The sequence below is a fragment of the Phyllobates terribilis genome, unplaced genomic scaffold, assembly GCF_046119375.1.
Source record: "Phyllobates terribilis strain yellow unplaced genomic scaffold, ASM4611937v1 Scaffold_1__5_contigs__length_1240528914, whole genome shotgun sequence".
NCBI classification, from domain to species: Eukaryota; Metazoa; Chordata; class Amphibia; order Anura; family Dendrobatidae; genus Phyllobates; species Phyllobates terribilis.
Window position 1 is genome coordinate 458,893,059 of NW_027362761.1, and position 24,302 is coordinate 458,917,360.

The 24,302-nt window shown below is 40.7% G+C and overlaps 1 protein-coding gene across 4 annotated transcripts in view; it reads right to left on the reverse strand.

The window, feature by feature from the left end:
- ADGRV1 (adhesion G protein-coupled receptor V1) overlaps positions 1-24,302 on the reverse strand; it is a 627,077-nt gene that overhangs the window by 75,715 nt on the left and 527,060 nt on the right. The window lies entirely within an intron of this gene.

Below are 24,302 nucleotides of genomic sequence, written 5' to 3' on the forward strand. Positions count from 1 at the left end.
CATGCACATACATAAAATCAATTCAAAATATTAATCCTTGGCACAGATGAACATACAGTACCAGTACGTGCACAGCAAGATCTACATGTGTGGAGTTGGCACAGGAGTGGAGCCCACTTTACACGCAACATACAGCAGGCATGTGCCGGTATGGTTACCATTCAGCTGTGCGCCCCCATCTTGATACTCCTGTGAAATCCAGCATTAGGCTGGATTCATATGAGATCATTATTTCCACTATATGCTGCAATACTGTTATATTAAAACATATAAAATAGGCAGGGGCGTAATGATCGCGGTCACAGATGGTGCAACCAGGACCAGACCCATGCTGGAGCTTGGCCTGCCGACACCAATTTCACCTGGATCTGCGTCCTCTGATGCACATTCTGCTGAAATGTATTGTGACGCAGAAACCCACCGGCTCCCTGCACTGCAATACACGCTGCCAGCCAATCAGAGGCTGGCAGCAGATGTCAGCTTGCCAATGATGGGTTGCACATGGCAGTGACATCGTGCGCTGCCCTTGGCGGGCCGCAGAAGTCAGCTCCCGGCTGGGAGAACATTATACCAGGATGGCGAAGATTATACCAGAATGGCGGACATTATAAGAGGATGGAGGACATTATACCTGATGGAGGACATTATACCAGGATGGAGGACATTATACCAGGATGGCGGACATTATACCAGGATGGCGGACATTATACCAGGATGGCGGACATTATACCAGGATGGAGGACATTATACCAGGATGGCGGACATTATACCAGGATGGCGGACATTATACCAGGATGGAGGACATTATACCAGGATGGAGGACATTATACCAGGATGGAGGACATTATACCAGGATGGCGAACATTATACCAGGATGGGGGATATTATACCAGGATGGGTGACATTATACCAGGATGATGGACATTATACCAGGAAGGCGGACATTATACCAGGATGTCGGACATTATACCAGGATGGGTGACATTATACCAGGGTGGCGGACATTATACCAGGATGGAGGACATTATACCAGGATGGAGGACATTATACCAGAAGGGTGGACATTATACCAGGAGGGAGGACATTATACCAGGATGGCGGATATTATATCAAGATGGCGGACATTATATCAAGATGGCGGACATTATATCAGGATGGCGGACATTATATCAGGATGGAGGACATTATATCAGGATGGAGGACATTATATCAGGATGGAGGACTTTATATCAGAATGGAAAACATTATATCAGGATGGCAGACATTATACCAGGATGAAGGACATTATACCAGGATGGAGGACATTGTACCAGGATGGAGGACATTGTACCAGGATGGAGGACATTGTACCAGGATGGAGGACATTGTATCAGGATAGAGGACATTGTGCCAGGATGGAGGACATTATACCAGGATGGAGGACATTATACCAAGATGGAGGACATTAAATCAGGATGGCGGACATTATACCAGGATGGCAGACATTATACTAGGATGGTGGACATTATATCAGGATGGAGGACATTATACCAGGATGGAGGACATTATATCAGGATGGAGGACATTATACCAGGATGACGGACAGTATACCAGGATGACGGACAGTATACCAGGATAGATGACATATCAGGATGGAGGATATTATATCAGGATGGCGGACATTATACCAGGACAGTGTTATAATGTCCCCCTTATAACACTGTTCTGATCAGCCGGTATTTTATCACCACTGTGCCTGTAGCTGTAGTCTGTAGACAACTGACAGTGCCAGCACATGGGCCCACTGGAACAATCCTTGCTTGAGAAAGGTTCTTTGAACCAAAACGTTGCCATTGAGGCTGAATAAATCCCTTTTTTTGAAGAACTTCTTTCTGGATGGTGTGATGTCTTCATTATTTTGGATCTATATGTGGAACAAATTGGACATTTGTTTGGAGGCTTGGCACCCGGTTGTGAGTAGCTAGATGGTGCTATTCTAATTTTTCATGAACTATATACTGTATGTATATGTATATATATATATATATATATATATATATATATATATATACAGTACAAACCAAAAGTTTGGACACACCTTCTCATTTAAAGATTTTTCAGTATTTTCATGACTTTGAAAATTGTACATTCACACTGAAGGCATCAAAACTATGAATTAACACATGTGGAATTATATACTTAACAAAAAAGTGTGAAACAACTAAAAATATGTCTTATATTCTAGGTTCTTCAAAGTAGCCATCTTTTGCTTTGATGACTGCTTTGCACACTCTTGGCATTCTCTTGATGATCTTCAAGAAGTAGTCACCAGAAATGGTTTTCACTTCACAGGTGTCCCTGTCAGGTTTAAAAAGTGGGATTTCTTGAGTGTGCAAAGCAGTCGTCAAAGCAAAAGGTGGCTACTTTGAAGAACCCAGAATATAAGACATAGTTTCAGTTGTTTCACACTTTTTTGTTAAGTATATAATTCCACATGTGTTAATTTATAGTTTTGATGCCTTCAGTGTGAATGTACAATTTTCATAGTCATGAAAATACAGAAAAATCTTTAAATGAGAAGGTGTGTCCAAACTTTTGGTCTGTACTGTATATATATATATATATATATATATATATATATATACATATATATATATGTATATGTGTGTGTGTCCCTATAGTTATAGTTTTAGATTATTACTATTGTCCCTTCACTGTATGAGCCATTGCATACAAATAACCTGTTCACAAAATCAAAGTATGTCATTGGGTTTGAAGGGGTTAAACAGGCAGTTTTGGTGACATCACACAGCACATAAACATCATAGACATGTGTGACATCACAATTGGTATGGAATGTACAAAGTGTAACAGCTGAGCCATCTTGTTTCATTAGAGCCGGACAGCTTGAAGGGAACAAGTCCAGGTAAGGAACTCTTCACTTACATCCTCACTCATACATTGTATAGATGGGGGGTTAGTAGTAGGATTCAGAACGACATCATTCACCTGAAATTCTCAGCAAATGGTGCTGGATCCTGTGTCTGTGCTGTGATTGTTATTATGATTCTATGATTTAAAAAAAAAATGTTATTGATCACATTCCAAGGAAAATCTGCACATTTGGATGCTTTAGTAAGCCAGTGTAGTTCATAGAACAGTAGGTGATACAGATTAGAATAAAAAGGTGGAAATGTTTAGGTTATAACGTGTGTCATGACTCAATTAAAAATGAGGCTGGTGGTAGTGATGAGCGAGTATGAATTGTTAACCCTTTCGGCGAGCACGCTCGGGTACTGGCTGAGTATTTGCTCAGCATCAATGTAAGTGTCGCTGCGGCTGCATGTGTCACATCTGTTATACACCTGTGATACATGAAGTGATTGCTGTTTGTTAGGAAATCCCTGCATGTGTCACAGGTGTATAACAGATGTGACACATGCAGCTGTGGCGACACTTACATTGATGCCGAGCATGCCACAAATACTCGGCGAGCACCCGAGCGTGCTCGCTGAAAGGATTAACAATTCATACTCGCCCATCACTAGCTGGTGGTTAGTTGCAGCCTGTGATTTTGTTTTATTAATTCAACTCTTCCTTGATGTTGGAAACTTGATACATAACACAGCAGTGGCAGTTTGTATGACATCACAGGGGATATAACATCACAGGGGATATGACATCATAGGGCACATGACATCATAGGGCACATGACATCATAGATATCACATGACATCATAATTGGTATAAAATGTATAAAGTTGTAATCCTGAACCATCTTGTGTCCCAAAGGCAGCAGCTTGAGGAAGACCAGGCCAGGTAGGCAGCTCTTCACTGAACACTAAGGCCCCATTCACACATTGTGTAGTTGTGGGGTGTTTGTGGTGAAGTTTAGAACTGCACCATTTACCCCTAGAAAATCTCAGCAAACAACTCTGAGTGACGTGCTCTCTCTTGTGTATCAGGATGATTCCTTAAGTAGGATCTATAATTTAATCCTCTTTTTTTTGTAATGATAGGTATTATGTCTCATCTAGTTCAGATGAGCAGCTGGAATGAAGCACGGACAGATGACGGTGGTGCAGCAGGATGGCCGAGCATAAACAACGGAGAACATAGTAGCTTGATGGCAGCAGGAGGACCAGAACTGGAACCACAGGATATCATGAGCAGAATTGAAGCAACGGAAACTGGTGTAATAGAGCTACAGACTCTGATCAGACTTTGATCAGAGTGGCATCAGTTTTTCTCGGATGTGTAGATGAGAAACAAAAGGTTTCTCACCTTCTCTCTTCTGTCAGTTGGTGAAATCGGACCACACTCAGATGTCATCAAAGTGTGGTTCAATTTTTTCACAGACCCATAGACTTGCATTGCCATTACCATATTTTGCGGACTATAAGAGGCACCGGACAACCCAAATTTTGGGGTGGAAAATCTTTTTTTTTTAAATAAAATGGTGGTGCCTCTTATAGTCAGTTTAATGGTAGGTTACAGGGGGGGCAGCAGCGGTGGAGCGGGGTCACAGGAGGCAGGGCAGCTGCTTCAGGGGGCCATCAGCGGCAGGAGTGGGGCGATGCTGCGGGCCTTGGGCTCTCATAAGATGTCAGCGTGGTGAGCAGAGTTCCCTTTCCTACTGATTGCCCTGCAGAGGGCTTTGGAAAATGGTTGCTGGAGGTGACTCATGCGCAGATTGAGATCTCGGGAGATGCATGTGCCTCCTCCAGCGTCCATTTTCCCAAAGCCCACTGCAGAGCAATAAATAGGAAAGGGGACTCTGCTCAGCGGCGCCTACATCTTATGAGAGCCGAGGCCCCGCCGACACCAGCCTCCTGAAGCAGCAACACTGCCTCCTGTGACCCCGCTCCATCGCAGCTACCCCTCAGTAAACTACCTTCAGATATTGTATATTAGATTGTAAGCTCCTAGGACAGGGTGTACATTATTCTGTATGCCCTCAGGAGCAGCCTGTATATTGTATATTAGATTGTAAGCTCCTAGGACAGGGTGTAGATTATTCTGTATGCCCTCAGGAGCAGCCTGTATATTGTATATTAGATTGTAAGCTCCTAGGACAGGGTGTACATTATTCTGTATGCTCTCAGGAGCAGCCTGTATATTGTATATTAGATTGTAAGCTCCTAGGACAGGGTGTAGATTATTCTGTATGCCCTCAGGAGCAGCCTGTATATTGTATATTAGATTGTAAGCTCCTAGGACAGGGTGTACATTATTCTGTATGCTCTCAGGAGCAGCCTGTATATTGTATATTAGATTGTAAGCTCCTAGGACAGGGTGTAGATTATTCTGTATGCCCTCAGGAGCAGCCTGTATATTGTATATTAGATTGTAAGCTCCTAGGACAGGGTGTACATTATTCTGTATGCTCTCAGGAGCAGCCTGTATATTGTATATTAGATTGTAAGCTCCTAGGACAGGGTGTAGATTATTCTGTATGCTCTCAGGAGCAGTCTGTATATTGTATATTAGATTGTAAGCTCCTAGGACAGGGTGTACATTATTCTGTATGCCCTCAGGAGCAGCCTGTATATTATATATTAGATTGCAAGCTCCTAGGACAGGGTGTACATTATTCTGTATGCTCTCAGGAGCAGCCTGTATATTGTATATTAGATTGTAAGCTCCTAGGACAGGGTGTAGATTATTCTGTATGCCCTCAGGAGCAGACTGTATATTGTATATTAGATTGTAAGCTCCTAGGACAGGGTGTAGATTATTCTGTATGCACTCAGGAGCAGCCTGTATATTGTATATTAGAGTGTAAGCTCCCAGGACAGGGTGTACATTATTCTGTATGCTCTCAGGAGCAGCCTGTATATTGTATATTAGAGTGTAAGCTCCCAGAACATGGTGTAGATTATTCTGTATGCTCTCAGGAGCAGTCTGTATATTGTATATTAGATTGTAAGCTCCTATGACAGGGTGTAGATTATTCTCTATGCTCTCAGGAGCAGTCTGTATATTGTATATTAGATTGTAAGCTCCTAGGACAGGGTGTACATTATTCTGTATGCCCTCAGGAGCAGCCTGTATATTATATATTAGATTGTAAGCTCCTAGGACAGGGTGTACATTATTCTGTATGCTCTCAGGAGCAGCCTGTATATTGTATATTAGATTGTAAGCTCCTAGGACAGGGTGTAGATTATTCTGTATGCCCTCAGGAGCAGCCTGTATATTAGATTGTAAGCTCCTAGGACAGGGTGTAGATTATTCTGTATGCCCTCAGGAGCAGCCTGTATATTGTATATTAGATTGTAAGCTCCTAGGACAGGGTGTACATTATTCTGTATGCACTCAAGAGCAGCCTGTATATTGTATATTAGAGTGTAAGCTCCCAGGCAGGGTGTGCATTATTCTGTATGCCCTCAGGAGCAGACTGTATATTGTATATTAGATTGTAAGCTCCTATGACAGGGTGTAGATTATTCTGTATGCTCTCAGGAGTAGTCTGTATATTGTATATTAGAATGTAAGCTCCTAGGACAGGGTGTACATTATTCTGTATGCCCTCAGGAGCAACCTGTATATTATATATTAGATTGTAAGCTCCTAGGACAGGGTGTACATTATTCTGTATGCTCTCAGGAGCAGCCTGTATATTGTATATTAGATTGTAAGCTCCTAGGACAGGGTGTACATTATTCTGTATGCCCTCAGGAGCAGCCTGTATATTGTATATTAGATTGTAAGCTCCTAGGACAGGGTGTAGATTATTCTGTATGCCCTCAGGAGCAGCCTGTATATTGTATATTAGATTGTAAGCTCCTAGGACAGGGTGTACATTATTCTGTATGCTCTCAGGAGCAGCCTGTATATTGTATATTAGAGTGTAAGCTCCTAGGACAGGGTGTACATTATTCTGTATGCACTCAGGAGCAGCCTGTATATTGTATATTAGAGTGTAAGCTCCTAGGACAGGGTGTACATTATTCTGTATGCACTCAGGAGCAGCCTGTATATTGTATATTAGATTGTAAGCTCCTAGGACAGGGTGTAGATTATTCTGTATGCTCTCAGGAGCAGTCTGTATATTGTATATTAGATTGTAAGCTCCTAGGACAGGGTGTACATTATTCTGTATGCACTCAGGAGCAGCCTGTATATTGTATATTAGATTGCAAGCTCCTAGGACAGGGTGTACATTATTCTGTATGCACTCAGAAGCTGCCTGTATATTGTATATTAGAGTGTAAGCTCCCAGGACAGGGTGTGCATTATTCTGTATGCTCTCAGGAGCAGCCTGTATATTGTATATTAGATTGTAAGCTCCTATGACAGGGTGTAGATTATTCTGTATGCTCTCAGGAGCAGTCTGTATATTGTATATTAGATTGTAAGCTCCTAGGACAGGGTGTACATTATTCTGTATGCCCTCAGGAGCAGCCTGTATATTGTATATTAGATTGTAAGCTCCTAGGACAGGGTGTACATTATTCTGTATGCTCTCAGGAGCAGCCTGTATATTGTATATTAGAGTGTAAGCTCCTAGGACAGGGTGTACATTATTCTGTATGCACTCAATAGCAGCCTGTATATTGTATATTAGAGTGTAAGCTCCTAGGACAGGGTGTACATTATTCTGTATGCACTCAGGAGCAGCCTGTATATTGTATATTAGATTGTAAGCTCCTAGGACAGGGTGTAGATTATTCTGTATGCTCTCAGGAGCAGTCTGTATATTGTATATTAGATTGTAAGCTCCTAGGACAGGGTGTAGATTATTCTGTATGCTCTCAGGAGCAGTCTGTATATTGTATATTAGATTGTAAGCTCCTATGACAGGGTGTAGATTATTCTGTATGCTCTCAGGAGCAGTCTGTATATTGTATATTAGATTGTAAGCTCCTAGGACAGGGTGTACATTATTCTGTATGCCCTCAGGAGCAACCTGTATATTATATATTAGATTGTAAGCTCCTAGGACAGGGTGTACATTATTCTGTATGCTCTCAGGAGCAGTCTGTATATTGTATATTAGATTGTAAGCTCCTAGGACAGGGTGTAGATTATTCTGTATGCCCTCAGGAGCAGCCTGTATATTGTATATTAGATTGTAAGCTCCTAGGACAGGGTGTAGATTATTCTGTATGCCCTCAGGATCAGCCTGTATATTGTATATTAGATTGTAAGCTCCTAGGTCAGGGTGTACATTATTCTGTATGCTCTCAGGAGCAGCCTGTATATTGTATATTAGAGTGTAAGCTCCTAGGACAGGGTGTACATTATTCTGTATGCACTCAGGAGCAGCCTGTATATTGTATATTAGAGTGTAAGCTCCCAGGACAGCGTGTACATTATTTTGTATGCCCTCAGGAGCAGCCTGTATATTGTATATTAGAGTGTAAGCTCCTAGGACAGGGTGTACATTATTCTGCATCCTCTCAGGAGCAACCTGTATATTGTATATTAGGTTGTAAACTCCTAGGACAGGGTGTACATTATTCTGTATGCCCTCAGGAGCAGCCTGTATATTATATATTAGATTGTAAGCTCCTAGGACAGGGTGTAGATTATTCTGTATGCCCTCAGGAGCAGTCTGTATATTATATATTAGATTGTAAGCTCCTAGGACAGGGTGTACATTATTCTGTATGCCCTCAGGAGCAGCCTGTATATTATATATTAGATTGTAAGCTCCTAGGACAGGGTGTAGATTATTCTGTATGCATTCAGGAGCAGTCTGTATATTATATATTAGATTGTAAACTCCTAGGACAGGGTGTACATTATTCTGTATGCCCTCAGGAGCAGTCTGTATATTGTATTTTAGATTGTAAACTCCTAGGACAGGGTGTAAATTATTCTGCATGCCCTCAGGAGCAGACTGTATATTGTATATTAGATTGTAAGCTCCTAGGACAGGGTGTAGATTATTCTGTATGCTCTCAGGAGCAGCCTGTATATTGTATATTAGAGTGTAAGCTCCTAGGACAGGGTGTACATTATTCTGCATGCCCTCAGGAGCAGTCTGTATATTATATATTAGATTGTAAACTCCAAGGACAGGGTGTACATTATTCTGCATGCCCTCAGGAGCAGCCTATATATTGTATATTAGAGCGTAAGCTCCTAGGACAGGGTGTACATTATTCTGCATCCTCTCAGGAGCAACCTGTATATTGTATATGAGGTTGTAAACTCCTAGGACAGGGAGTACATTATTGTGCATGCCCTCAGGAGCAGTCTGTATATTATATATTAGATTGTAAACTCCTAGGACAGGGTGTACATTATTCTGTATGCCCTCAGGAGCAGCCTGGATATTGTATATTAGAGTGTAAGCTCCTAGGACAGGGTGTACATTATTCTGCATGCCCTCAGGAGCAGCCTGTATATTGTATATTAGGTTGTAAGCTCCTAGGACAGGGTGTATATTATTCGGTATGCCCTCAGGAGCAGCCTGTATATTAGATTGTAAGCTCCTAGGACAGGGCATACATTATTCTGCATGCCCTCAGGAGCAGTCTGTATATTATATATTAGATTGTAAACTCCTAGGACAGGGTGTACATTATTCTGTATGCCCTCAGGAGCAGTCTGTATATTGTATATTAGATTGTAAACTCTTAGGACAGGGTGTACATTATTCTGTAAGCCCTCAGGAGCAGTCTGTATATTGTATATTAGATTGTAAGCTCCTAGGACAGGGTGTACATTATTCTGCATGCCCTCAGGAGCAGTCTGTATATTGTATATTAGATTGTAAGCTCCTAGGACAGGGTGTACATTATTCTGTAAGCCCTCAGGAGCAGTCTGTATATTGTATATTAGATTGTAAACTCCTAGGACAGGGTGTACATTACTCTGCATGCCCTCAGGAGCAGTCTGTATATAGTATATTAGATTGTAAGCTCCTAGGACAGGGTGTACATTATTCTGTATGCCCTCAGGAGCAACCTGTATATTGTATATTAGATTGTAAGCTCCTAGGACAAGGTGTGCATTATTCTGCATGCCCTTAGGAGCAGTCTGTATATTAGATTGTAAGCTCCTAGGACAGGGTGTAGAATATTCTGCATGCTCTCAGGAGCAGCCTGTATATTGTATATTAGATTGTAAACTCCTAGGACAGGGTGTACATTATTCTGTATGCCCTCAGGAGCATCCTGTATATTGTATATTAGATTGTAAGCTCCTAGGACAGGGTGTAGATTATTCTGTATGCCCTTAGGAGCAGCCTGTATATTGTATATTAGATTGTAAGTTCCTAGGACAGGGTGTACATTATTCTGCATGCCCTCAGGAGCAGCCTGTATATTGTATATTAGAGTGTAAGCTCCTAGGACAGGGTGTACATTATTCTGTATGCCCTCAGGAGCAGTCTGTATATTGTATATTAGATTGTAAGCTCTTAGGACAGGGCATACATTATTCTGCATGCCCTCAGGAGCAGCCTGTATATTGTATATTAGATTGTAAGCTCCTAGGACAGGGTGTGCATTATTCTGTATGCTCTCAGAAGCAGCCTGTATATTGTATATTAGATTGTAAGCTCCTAGGACAAGGTGTACATTATTCTGCATGCCCTCAGGAGCAGTCTGTATATTGTATATTAGATTGTAAGCTCCTAGGATAGGGTGTACATTATTCTGCATGCCCTCAGGAGCAGCCTGTATATTGTATATTAGATTGTAAGCTCCTAGGACAGAGTGTAGATTATTCTGCATGCCCTCAGGAGCAGTCTGTATACTGTATATTAGATTGTAAGCTCCTAGGACAGGGTGTAGATTATTCTGTATGCCCTCAGGAGCAGCCTGTATATTAGATTGTAAGCTCCTCTTGAGCAGGGTGTATTTGTCTTTTCCTCCCCAGGGTTGGCTCTCCTGAGCTTATAATACATGCAGATATACAGCAATATGCAGCAGGACAGACGTGATCCAGGGAAATATCCGATCGCCAGTAATGGGGTCAGGAAGGAATTTTTTTTCCCCTCTGAGGCAGGACTCTCCAGGGGGTTTCTTTGCCTTCCTCTGGATCTTTGGGTCCATTGGCTCTCAGCCGGTCCTCAATGACCATGGCCAGCTCTGTGGTCTCTATGGGGCCTGACCTGAGAGTCATTGTGATCATAGTTTAATTTCTTAAGGGGCCAGTAATATTTTTTATTACAATGTTGCTTATTGCTATTCCAATAAAAAAATAAAAAGAAAGAAAAAAAAATTGTCATGTGAGTTTTTTTTAGCTTGACTTTTTTTCTTTACACAGTTACAATGATGGGAGTAATCATTACTACCCTCAATATTCCTCAAGTAGAACCAGGAATTATGGGGGCGCCATTTACAGACGGCAGACCACATATATCTCCACCCATTGTGATATCATAATGTCAGCTCCTGTTACAAAGTTACATTATAAGTGTTATGGGGGCCGATCTCTGTGATGGGGGAAGGACACTAAAATAGTATATCTCCTACACAATAAACTATCTGATAGAAGACTGAAGACCGGGACACAGAAGCAGTATTTGACTGGGGTGCCAAGGGCCCACCAGTAACCAACTCCAGGGCCCCACTTTTCAGCTTCGTGCAAATGTGACATTATCCTCAATCACAGATTTATATAACAATGAACTGGGTCAATTGTTACATGAATAAGATGCTGCCTTTGTCTGTACATAGTGATTCAAGTATATAGTGCCAAGTGCTGCTCATATAAGAGGGTGGTGGCCCACCGGAGGATTCTTTTGCTCTCCTGTGGGCCAGTCCAAGCCTGTACCTGATGACTGGCCCTCGGTATAAGACACTTTTCACGGAAATTATTTTAAAGGTAGGTCTACACAAACTTGTGAATCTACAACAAATGCCTAATATTCTTTAAATCCTTAGCCCTCCTGAACTCCGCTCTCCCCAGGACCATAGAAATTGATGGCCTCTGTGCTGACTCATGTACACCAATTACGCCTGTACATTAGTGCTGCTAGAGACCATGGGCCTGATTTATAGATTGTGTTGTCTTTGAAGTCACTTTTCGTTTTTTTAAAATTACAAATTCTTCAAAATGTTGCACATCTCATGAATTTTGGCAAAAGCAAAAATGCTTTTTATTCTTGTTTCTTTTACCTTTATTTGTCTTTTTTTAGAGCAAAAAGTCACATATTCCTCTAAAGTATCACAAAAGTTGCTCAAAAGTTCAAGCATACATAAAATAATTCCACGGGGGTAGAAACTTGAATACATTTACACAAACATTTTGCAACTTGATGAATCGGTTCAAAACATCTGGAAACTCCAAAGCTTACCCACAATTGCAAACATAAAAAAAGCGAATACATAAAATAGTATTAAAAAAGGCGCAAATAAAAATTTTACAAAAATGTATCGTGCCCTATGTGTATAACAGGGGGTCTGGAGGCATCTTGTACTTTGTGTCACAGTGACAGTGTGTGGCATGGCTGCAGCAAGGACAGGTATTTCCCTATATTGTACAGTGAGAGAGGACGGTCATGAGCAGACCTAAGTGCTCCTGCCATGCTTACTTACAGCAATGCTCAGTCAGTGGGTAAAAAAACTCTTGACATGGGGGTGGGGCATCTGCAAAAATACAAGCTTTTAACAGTTATCTCATTATTATTACAGACAGGATTACAATAAAAGGTAACACCCATATAGAAATAATACAGTATCACACTATTCACAATAGGTGATGGTCACAGCTTATCTCCTCCCCTCTCTGCGCATTGACCTCTGCACAGATAACAGAACGTGCCTGGAAAACTCTTATATAGAAGTCACTGAACATCTCAAGTCTATTATTTTCTATGGTGCATATAGCTAGTGTAAAGCATATCTACTGTATACATGCTATTAACAGCAGATCAAATAAGATGACAGCCCTCATAGTCATGTACAGAAAATTGAAAAAAAAATTTACTATCAAGTTTTAAAGGTAATTTTTGAACCGCAACAAAAATTACATAAAATGAAATATTTAGCATTTCATAGATTATATGCAGAGAATGGGTCTGGTTTATTTGCTGAAATAAGTAGTCAGCCAACCCCCTCCATGCACGGCTTTGGTAACATATCGATACAGGAACTGCTGTCTTGCGGTAAGCACAGCAGAACAAGCAAAGCAGCTGGGACCCTGGATAGAGTGGATACGGAATAATAGGGACATCTGGCCTAACAGAACTATATTAGTAAGTTATGCAACTTACTGTTTAATCAGTAAAAATAATATAAGAGATACATTCCCTTTAAACTTTCCTGAAACAAGACTGGGGTTATCATAATGCAAACCAGAGGCATCCATTTGGCTTTTTTAGTACATACGTTTTTTGAGTTTTTGTTTTTAATTTCACACACACATTGTGCCATCCATAAGGTAAAAAAAAACCCTTTGGCAACATTACACTATTTAAAAATATTTTTTATTGCTGATTTTCCCTGTAACTGAGGCTGGTACATTAGCCACAGTTACAGGGCAAATCCAGCCTTCTGCCTGTACTGCAGAGCAGATTTGGGTCTGCTAAAACACAGCAGCTCTTTCTCCCTCCAGGAACCCGGGGATCTCACCATCGTTGGGAAAGCATGAGGATGAGATGCCTGCATTTCCTATACTGTATAAACAGCACCCAAGTGCTGCCTACACAATGATCAGGAAAGCATAGAAATAGACCAATTTTGAATCCACTATAGGTAGCCCAGCTGTGTCTGACAACCAGCTCCCCCCTCTTGCAGCTGCATGATACCGTGCAGCTACTTACTCTTCAATGACATTTTAAAACGTCACTGCAGAGTAATTTGCGGACCGCCAAGATGCTTTATGTTTATAGGCGATCCAGAAGCATTTAATGAATATATATATTCTGTATAACCATATATACCGTGTCCATTTTAGGACATGATCAGATATCAAAATCAAACATCAGAATGATGTCAGTTGAGGCTAAATACCCTGTCTGAGAACTGATTCTAACAAGTGATTCTGACAAATGATTCTGACGAGTGATTCTGACGAGTGATTCTGACGAGTGATTTTGACGAGTGATTCTGACGAATGATTTTGACAAGTGATTCTGACGAATGATTCTGACGAATAATTTTGACGAGTGATTCTGGCGAATGATTCTAACGAATGATTTTGACGAGTGATTCTGACGAGTGACTCTGACGAGTGATTCTGACGAGTGAGTCTGACGAATGATTCTGACGAATGATTTTGACGAGTGACTCTGACGAGTGATTCTGACGAGTGATTCTCACTCGTCAGAATCACTCATCAAAATCACTCGTCAGAATCACTTGTCAGAATCACTCATCAAAATTATTCGTCAAAATCACTTGTCAGAATCAGTTCTCAGACAGGTCATTTAGCCTCAAACTGACATCATTCTGATGTTTGATTTTGATATCTGATCATGTCCTAAAATGGACACTGTACATATATCCTTTGTACATTTGAAATCTGTAAAATAAATGCTTTTAAAATAAGAATACTGGAAAGAAGTAGCTAAATGCGTGCCTTTATATGGACAAGAATTTATATGTTAGTTTTCTTTCTCGATTATGGTAATTAGGAATATTGTTATAGTATTTACTATAAAAACCACGAGCAGATCAGAAATCACAGTTGGAGAGTGCAGAGACCACAGGAGACTCATCTGAATAAAAAATGCCATGAACTTGCTTACCCAGAGGTAATTGGATTAATGTAGTCTTACTTTTGATTAGATAAGCCCAGTAACATGCCACGGCATGGTTGTTTTTGAGCTCTCCAAAGTATTCAAGTTCATGTATAAACAAAAACTAAATTTGTCTGTGAAAGCAAAAAATGAACAATGAGAGGATGGCAGATATATTATTGTGCAACTGAGGGTCTGTTTAACAGATTAGTCCTCCAACTACTTTATCAAAGGTGTCACATTAGGCAACGGCTCATATATTGATATTCTATTTCCAGAAATGTATTTGGGAAGAAGAAAACAACAAACTGCATCCTTTTTTCTTCTTCATTTACAAGAAAAGGAGTTAGCAGGTTTAATAGTTACTCTAATATCTATCTCTTTATACCTATTTCTCTATCTCTTTACTCTATAATACCTACAGTACAGATCAAAAGTTTGGACACACCTTCTCATTTAAAGATTTTTCTATATTTTCATGACTATGAAAATTGTACATTCACACTGAAGGCATCAAAACTATGAATTAACACATGTGGAATTATATACTTAACAAAAAAGTGTGAAACAACAGAAAATATGTCTTATATTCTAGGTTTGTCAAAGTAGCCACCTTTTGCTTTGATGAGTGCTTTGCACACTCTTGGCATTCTCTTGATGAGCTTCAAGAGGTAGTCCCCGGAAATGGTCTTCCAACAATCTTGAAGGAGTTCACAGAGATGCTTAGCACTTGTTGGCCCTTTTGCCTTCACTCTGCGGTCCAGCTCACCCCAAACTATCTCGATTGGGTTCAGGTCTGGTGACTGTGGAGGCCAGGTCATCTGGCGTAGCACCCCATCACTCTCCTCTCGGTCAAATAGCCCTTACACAGCCTGGAGGTGTGTTTGGGGTCATTGTCCTGTTGAAAAATAAATGATGCTCCAACTAAACGCAAACCGGATGGAATAGCATGCCGCTGCAAGATGCTGTGGTAGCCATGCTGGTTCAGTATGCCTTCAATTTTGAATAAATCCCCAACAGTGTCACTAGCAAAGCACCCCCACACCATCACACCTCCTCCTCCATGCTTCACGGTGGGAACCAGGCATGTAGAGTCCATCCGTTCACCTTTTCTGCGTTGCACAAAAACACGGTGGTGGGAACCAAAGATCTCAAATTTGGACTCATCAGACCAAAGCACAGATTTCCACTGGTCTAATGTCCATTCCTTGTGTTCTTTAGCCCAAACAAGTCTCTTCTGCTTGTTGCCTGTCCTTAGCAGTGGTTTCCTAGCAGCTATTTTACCATGAAGGCCTGCTGCACAAAGTCTCCTCTTAACAGTTGTTGTAGAGATGTGTCTGCTGCTAGAACTCTGTGTGGTATTGACCTGGTCTCTAATCTGAGCTGCTGTTAACCTGCGATTTCTGAGGCTGGTGACTCGGATAAACGTAGACTCAGAAGCAGAGGTGACTCTTGGTCTTCCTTTCCTGGGACGGTCCTCATGTAAGCCAGTTTCTTTGTAGCGCTTGATGGTTTATGCAACTGCACTTGGGGACACTTTCAAAGTTTTCCCAATTTTTCGGACTGACTGACCTTCTTTTCTTAAAGTAATGATGGCCACTCGTTTTTCTTTACTTAGCTGCTTTTTTTATTGCCATAATACAAATTCTAACAGTCTATTCAGTAGGACCTGACTTCTCCACAACACAACTGATGGTCCCAATCCCATTTATAAGGCAAGAAATCCCACTTATTAAACCTGACAGGGCACACCTGTGAAGTGAAAACCATTTCCGGTGACTACCTCTTGAAGCTCATCAAGAGAATGCCAAGAGTGTGCAAAGCAGTCATCAAAGCAAAGGTGGCTACTTTGAAGAACCTAGAATATAAGACATATTTTCAGTTGTTTCACACTTTTTTGTTAAGTATATAATTTCACATGTGTTAATTCATAGTTTTGATGCCTTCAGTGTGAATGTACAATTTTCAAAGTCATGAAAATACAGAAAAATCTTTAAATGAGAAGATGTGTCCAAACTTTTGGTCTGTACTGTATATGGACCAAATATCATGTACATGATTAAATGTTTTATTGGAACAGATGTTAGTAATGACCGAAACAAAAAAAGTGTTTTTTTGAAGACAGCATATAATGGAATCATCTATTGTCAGTCAATAAAACAAATATATTGTATGATAAGTAGAGCAATTTTCAATTATTTTGAAAATAAATTAATTCTATTGCTTAGCATGTTCAAGATCTCTTCTTAGAAGTCTTTGAATAAAAATGTTCATTGTCCATTTGAAGAGACTTTAAATGTGTCTTGGTCATAGCTGTGGCTTAGCATTTTCTTACCAGAGAAAAAGATTCAGTGTATAATCACCACCCCCAAACATAAGCACACATACACCTAAAACATAACTAGATTGGCCCTGCCTCCATATAATGTAATATAACATGCATACTGCTATTCACACTAAGGCTGCGTGCCCACTATGCGTTTTTCAAGTGTTTTTGCCACGGAATTTCCGCAGCGAAAATGCTTAAAAAACGCTTGGTAATACGTGCCCCATGGTCCCCAATGATAATCCGCATGTGCTGTGCACATGCTGCGGAAATTTCCGCTGCGGATCATCATTGTGGAAAAACACGCAGCATGTCCATTAATTTTGCGGACACGCACCGTAATTCCCGCCACTGACTTGCATTGAATCGCTTAATATCCGCATGACTACATGTGCACATGCGGATATTAAGCGATTCAATGTGCGGATGGTACCCGCGTCTGGAGAAGAGGAGACTCTCATGCAGACCCGGGTACCATAGTACCTGTTAAAAAAAAAGAATTTAAAATAAAAAATATACATTATACTTACCTTCTGATGGCCCCCGGTCTCCTGTATGATGCGTCCTGGCTCCCCGGCGGCTCGCGATGGTCTAAAAGGACCTTCCATGAAGTCATTTAGTCATGTGACAGGTCACGCGACCGCTGACGTCGGCGGTCGCGTGACCTGTCACATGACTAAATGATGTCATGAAAGGTCCTTTTAGACCACCGCGAGCAGTACAAGAGACCGGACGCACCGGAGAAAAGACCGGGGACCATCAGAAGGTAAATATAATGTTTTTTTTTTAATTTTTTATCACTTTTATTCTTTTTTTCAACTATTAACTTGGTCACACTACATAAATCCATGCTGGTTGTATGGATTTATATAGTATGACCAAGTTGTCAAGCACTTTTCCAAGTGACGCTAAAATAGCTTGGAAAAGTGCTTGATAACCCACATGCAGAAATGCATGCAAAAACGCTTGACAAACGTTTCTACCTGGCAGGAAAAATGCATGTAAAATCCGCATGCGTTTTTCCTGCCACGGAAATGCGGAAAAAAATCTGCAGCATTTCCGCCTCTTGGGCACTTAGCCTTATATATAGAATATTCCTGTATGATACACACAAACACACATGTATACAGATTACAAACACATATTTGCTTACAATACAAACATAAATACACAATACATATGCATACATGCATATTACATGTACATACATACAACGAGTGAAAGAAGTATTGAAGTCATCACCAATTTTCTAAGTAAATATATTTCTAAAGGTGCTATTGACATGAAATTCTCACCAGATGTTGGTAACAACCCATCCAATCCACACAGGCAAACAAATCAAACCATAGATGTCCATAAATTATGTGAAATAATGAGAAATTACGAAGGGAAAAAGTGTTAAACACATGAAGAAAGAGAGGTGCAAAAAGCCATGGAAAACAATGACACCAGGTGAAATCTATCAGTAATTAGAAAGCAATCCCGCCACTGAAAAATAATATCAACTAGCTCAACTGATGACCTATAAAAAGGTGTTTCACTACCATAGTGCCACACAAGAAACATCTCATGATGGGTAAAACCAGTGAGCTGTCTCAAAACCTTCACAACCTTATTGTTGCAAAACATACTGATGGCATTGATTACAGAAGAATTTCTAAACTACTGAAGCTTCCATCAAGCACTGTTGGGGCCATAATCTGGAAAGAAGATCATTTCCCGATAAATAGGCCATGACCAGGTGTTCCCCGCAAGATTTCACACAGAGGAGTGAAAAGGATTATAAAAAGAGTTGTCCAAGAGCCAAGGATCATCTGTGGAGAGCTATAGAAAGACCTGGAATCAGAAGGTACAATTGTTTCAAAGAAAACAATAAGTAATGCACTCAGCCTCCATGGCCTGTATGGACTCTCAGCGCACAAGACTCCATTGCTGAGCAAAAAGCATGTTCAAGTGTGTTTTAAAGTTTGCTCAACAACATTTAGACAAGCCTGTGAAATGCTGGGAGAATATAGTCTGGTCAGCTGAGACCAAAATTGAACTCTTGATGCCATAACACACACCCTGTTTGAAGATATAAAGGCACTGCATATCAGCCCAAAAACACGATACCAACAGTGAAGTTTGGAGGTGGGAACATCATGGTGTGGGGCTATTTTTCAGCATATGACACTGGCAAACTTCATATAATTGAAGTAAAGGTGAATGGACAAATGTGCTGAGACATTCTTGAAAAAAGAGTGTTTGTGCGGAAAAATGGGTCAAAAATCACACCTGAGCAATGCAAATGACAAGTTTCTCCATTAGTAACGCGTTCAATACTTATTTCACCTGCTCTGTATATGTATTACACACATTCAATTGAATGGGTTGTGCCTTTTCAGAAAATCCCAGTTCACTGGCGCAGCTTGTTATAAAAAGAAAAACTTTACTCACCCTTCCTGGGTCCACTGCCGAGCCTTTGCAGCAACTGTTCCCGGTATGTCATATTGACTGCAGTGCTGACATCACGTCGACAGCCAATCAGGGCAGAGTGACTGAGTTCAATGACTGGCTGCTCCACTGTTGACGTGACATCAGCGCTGCAGTCAATATCACACACCAGGAGCAGTGGCTGAGACTCATTGGTGGACCAGGGACAGTAAGTAAAGCTCAGTTTGGTTTTCTTTTGTAAGAAACTGCACCTGGGAACCAAGATTTTCTGAAAGAGGATAATACCTTTAAGGTCTTTTTACATTATGGTCAACCAATAAAACCTTACACAGGGTGCAGTCAATGATAAGTGGTTGAGCTAAATGTGGGCATAAGAAAGGGAGTTATTGTGAGTATGATGACAAATAAAAGTACATGTGGTTTGGCAGAGTGTGTGAAGCTCTGGGACTATCTAATTTACTGGACTGCAGGGGACCAGTTGCACCTTAGCAGCTACTTTTCTTTGTGTGTGTTGGATGCAAAGATTAAGCATTTGTATACATACACATTACACACATACAGTATATACAAATCACATGCAGCACAAAATTAATACATGCAAACATATATATTAAGCACACATATGACACATACGGATACATAAATTATGACATTAAATAGGTATTCTGAAGTTGCCTCTTGAGCGGCTCACAGTTCTACAGTCTCTTTACTTCCTGGTTTCTGGGAGGATGGGCACTCCTTATAGAGTCACATTTCTCAACAATAGCAGAGCTGTCACATTAGCCGAACTTGTGCTGAGCTTTTTAGTTCTACTGTAGCACATTCAAATATCATTGGTTCATTCTGGAATCTACACTGCTATCAATATATTTGCTGAATATATTTGCATATAGAGATAACAAGACATTTAAACAAAGACATGGCTCAGGAAAGTGAGAGCCATAATTAGGATAACTGCTCTGGAAGCTGCCAATGGTGGGGGGCTGGTGATGTGGCAAGATTGCAACAGAAGCTTTCACAGTATGCACATACATATACATTAGGTATTATTGGTATTGTATATGGTGAATCTGAATAATATAATGCATTATGGTAGTTTATATATAGGTGTATGTGCAAACCTTATTATTCATCTCACTTTAGAGTTATTACGGTGATAAATAGTGGTTATCCTGTTTCCCTCCTTCATTTGATCCTCCTTCAATTCCTCTTGAACTCGTATGTTTTAAGTGAAGTAAATATAATTGTAGATTTTTAATAATTTATCAGTGATTTTTGGTTATTCTTTGGCAATCATTTATAGGCAACATACAAGTCAATGGACTGGAGGGAGATGGCTGGGATCTTAGGAGTTAACTCCTCTCCTGTACACTATGTAAGGCAAAAGTTCTCACGGCAGTAGAATGACAGCACATAGAAAAAGCAAGTGAATTGCAAACTTTATTATTCTTATTGCTGGCTATTTCCTCTACCAAATGGCCACCAGCAGACCCCTTTTGCCTTTACTACACATCATGATTCTATCATTTTACAATATTCAATGTTTAGCACTATAACATCAGAATGGAGCATGTATTCTCCCAATATTTCTGTCTGGTTTTCCTTCAGGTTCTTTGTCCCCTCCAGCCACCCAAATACATGTTGATAGGTTTGTTGGTTCCTAGTGTAAATGATCTGAGAGTGTGTGTCTCTGTTATAGGGCATGTCGATTTTGAGCTCCCTTGAGGATAGATAAGGATGTAAGCAGCAATAGAATATGTCAGTGCTATATAAGCAATGGAAAATTAAGTAAATTTGATATTTAGGCCCAAATTACTATAAGGCTGTGTGCCCACGATGCGTTTTTAATGCGTTTCCGCAGCGTTTTTGCAGCTGCGGAAACGCATTAAAAAGGCATTAAAAACGCATGATAGAAGGGCAGCAATGTTCCCCAATGATAATCCGCATGTGCTGTGCACATGCTGCGGAAATTTCCACTGCGGATTATCATTGCGGAAAAAAACACAGCACTACCAATTATTTTGCGGAAGTGCTGCGTCTTCGCCGCCATTGACTTGCATTAGACCGCATGGATTACGCATCCAAGCGTTCTAATGTGCGGATGGTACCCGGGTGTAGATGAGAGGAGAGTCTCATCCACACCCAGGTACCATTAAAAAATCTGTAAAAAAAGAATAAAATAAAAAATAAATGTATACTTACCTTCTGTCGGCCCGCGCTGCACTCCTGCTTGCTTCCCGGCACTTTGCAGTGAATTGAAGGACCTGCGCTGATGTCAGAGTCATGTGACGGGTCACGCGACGCTGACGTCGGCAGGTCTTTCAATTCACTGCTGCCGGCAGCCGGGACCGAGCGAAACAAGACAGCGCGGGCCATCGGAGGGTAAGTATATATTTATTTTTTTATTTTTACCACTCTCTCGGGTCACACTATATAAATCCATGCTGTTTGCATGGATTTATATAGTGTGACCTAGTTGTCACAAACACTTTCCAAGTGATGCTAATCGCTTGGAAAGCGCTTGTCAATCCACATGCGGAAATGTCAGTGAATAACACTCCATTTCCGCATGTCCCTGGCAGGAAAACGCATGTACAATCCGCATGTACAATCCGCATGCGTTTTTTTCTGCCATGGAGATGCAGAAACGCTCAGGAAAAAATCCTGAGCATTTCTGCATCGTTGGCACATAGCCTAATGGCTTTATGTACACATAAGAAAATATTGTAGAACTGACGCAGAAAAAAGGATTTCCCAGAACTTCCATCCATAAAATAAATCTTTTTATTAGAAATTCATCTAAAAACAGGAGGATCCATCATGAGGATAAAACCTTATGGTGTACACTACGTCCTTAGTCATAGGAATATGCACAGAATCATGGGAACTCTATTTTAAACTATGAACCACCCCAACAATTCCAGTTGAGAGGTGTAAGGAGCTTTGTTGATGGTTCTAGGAAGCGATTGAGTGCAGTTATTTATTCCAAAGGGTGTGCAACCAAATATTAAGCTAAGGGTGCTAACAATTTTGTCTGACCCATTTTGGGGGTTATGTGTGAAATTATGTCCAATTTGCCTTTTTTCTCAGTTTGTTTGTGTTGTTCCAATACACACAAAGGAAATAAAACGTGTATAACAAAACATGTGTAATTGCAATAATTTTTCTGGGAGAAATACTTCATTTTCTGGAACAATTTCAAGGGTGCAAACACACACACAGCATTTGTCAACAATTCCTAATTATTCAGCAGAACAGAGGAACAAAGGACCTTACTGATCTTAGCTCCCCCTTGTACAGATCACTGTGTGAAGGAAAGAGTTGTCTGTTGTTGGTACGGTCTGATTTGCTTGAATTTTTTTTTTGTTAAGAACATATCTTTGTGTTTTTTTTTTAAGATTTATATTAATTCTCTATTTGGTAAATGGTCCAAGAACTTCTATTAGAGATTATACTAGTCTTGAATGTTTGCAATTTTTGCTATAATTCATTGTTTGTAGGACAGCTGTTCCAATAATAACAAACCATATGGGCATAAATGTTGTATAAAGTGGAATGTTTTATCTAGAGGTATATTCATGTGACTATACTTGAGTGTGTTTTCCTTCAGACAGATAAACTTTAACTCCTTAGGCTGGAATCAGACATGAAGTTTATGTGGCAGTTATTTGAGCCAAACAAAAAGAGGAGACATTACATTTATTCCTTTATATGGCCACTGTCACTGGGTCCTTCTCCAGTATCACACAATCAACAGAGCAAGAGTATAGTGAACAATCCCAAGACCTTTATTATAGGCAAAACGAGTGTCAGACTGGGGTGTCTGGGGCCCACAGGAGGATTTGATCCTCGGGGCCCATCCAACAGCTATATGCAAATAACTGTTAGCCGATATCTTCGTTATAGTGGAGCGTCGACTGTAAATCACAGGCGGCTCCTGCACACATACTGTGCACCATCATAACTGGGATGTAGAATTACGGTAGTTTGAATTAAAGGGCTTCTTTGGTTAAAACAAGTTATCACCGATCCATGGGCTCGACAGGATAGGTGATCACTTATTGATCGTTTGGGTCCGAACATTGGAAAACGCACCTATCGGAAGAATGGGGAAGTTTTATCACTGACAGGACACTTATCCCCATTTTAAAATCCAGCAGCAGGTGGGACAGACTCCACTCATTCTCTTTGGGGCTTCCATCAAAAAAAACAAGAACAGCCACTGAGGGAATGAATGTATCAGTGATCAAGTCGCACATGAGCTCCAGTCTAATGGGGATAAAAGCTCCACATTCTACCAATCGGTGTGGGTCCCAGCAGTCAGACCCCCACTAATCAATAATTTATCACTTATCCTGTGGAGAGGTGATTACTTGTTTTCCCTGGAGAACCCCTGTAAGTGCATCTTGTTACAAGTATTTAATCACTAATGGAAATAAAGAATCTTCTCCTAATTAATATCAGAGAGAACAAATGACCGCCATACACAACACAATCCACTATACCAACACCAATAGTACCACATACAAGGGAGAAATACTGCCACACCATGACCAGACCACATATTACCACCATATAGTGACCAAATAATACTACATACAAGGGAGAAATACCACCACAGCATGCCAGACCACATATTACCACCACATAGAGACCGAATAATAGTACATACAAGGGAGAAATACCACCACACCATGACCAGACCACATATTACCACCACATAGTGACTGAATGATACCACATACAAGGGAGAAATACCATCACACCATGACCAGACCACATATTACCACCACATAGTGACCGAATAATACCACATACAAGGGAGAAATACCACCACACCGTGACCAGACCAGATATTAACAGCATATAGCGTCCAAATAATTCCCCATCATTTCTCTCCCCCACCTCCATCACTGCTCT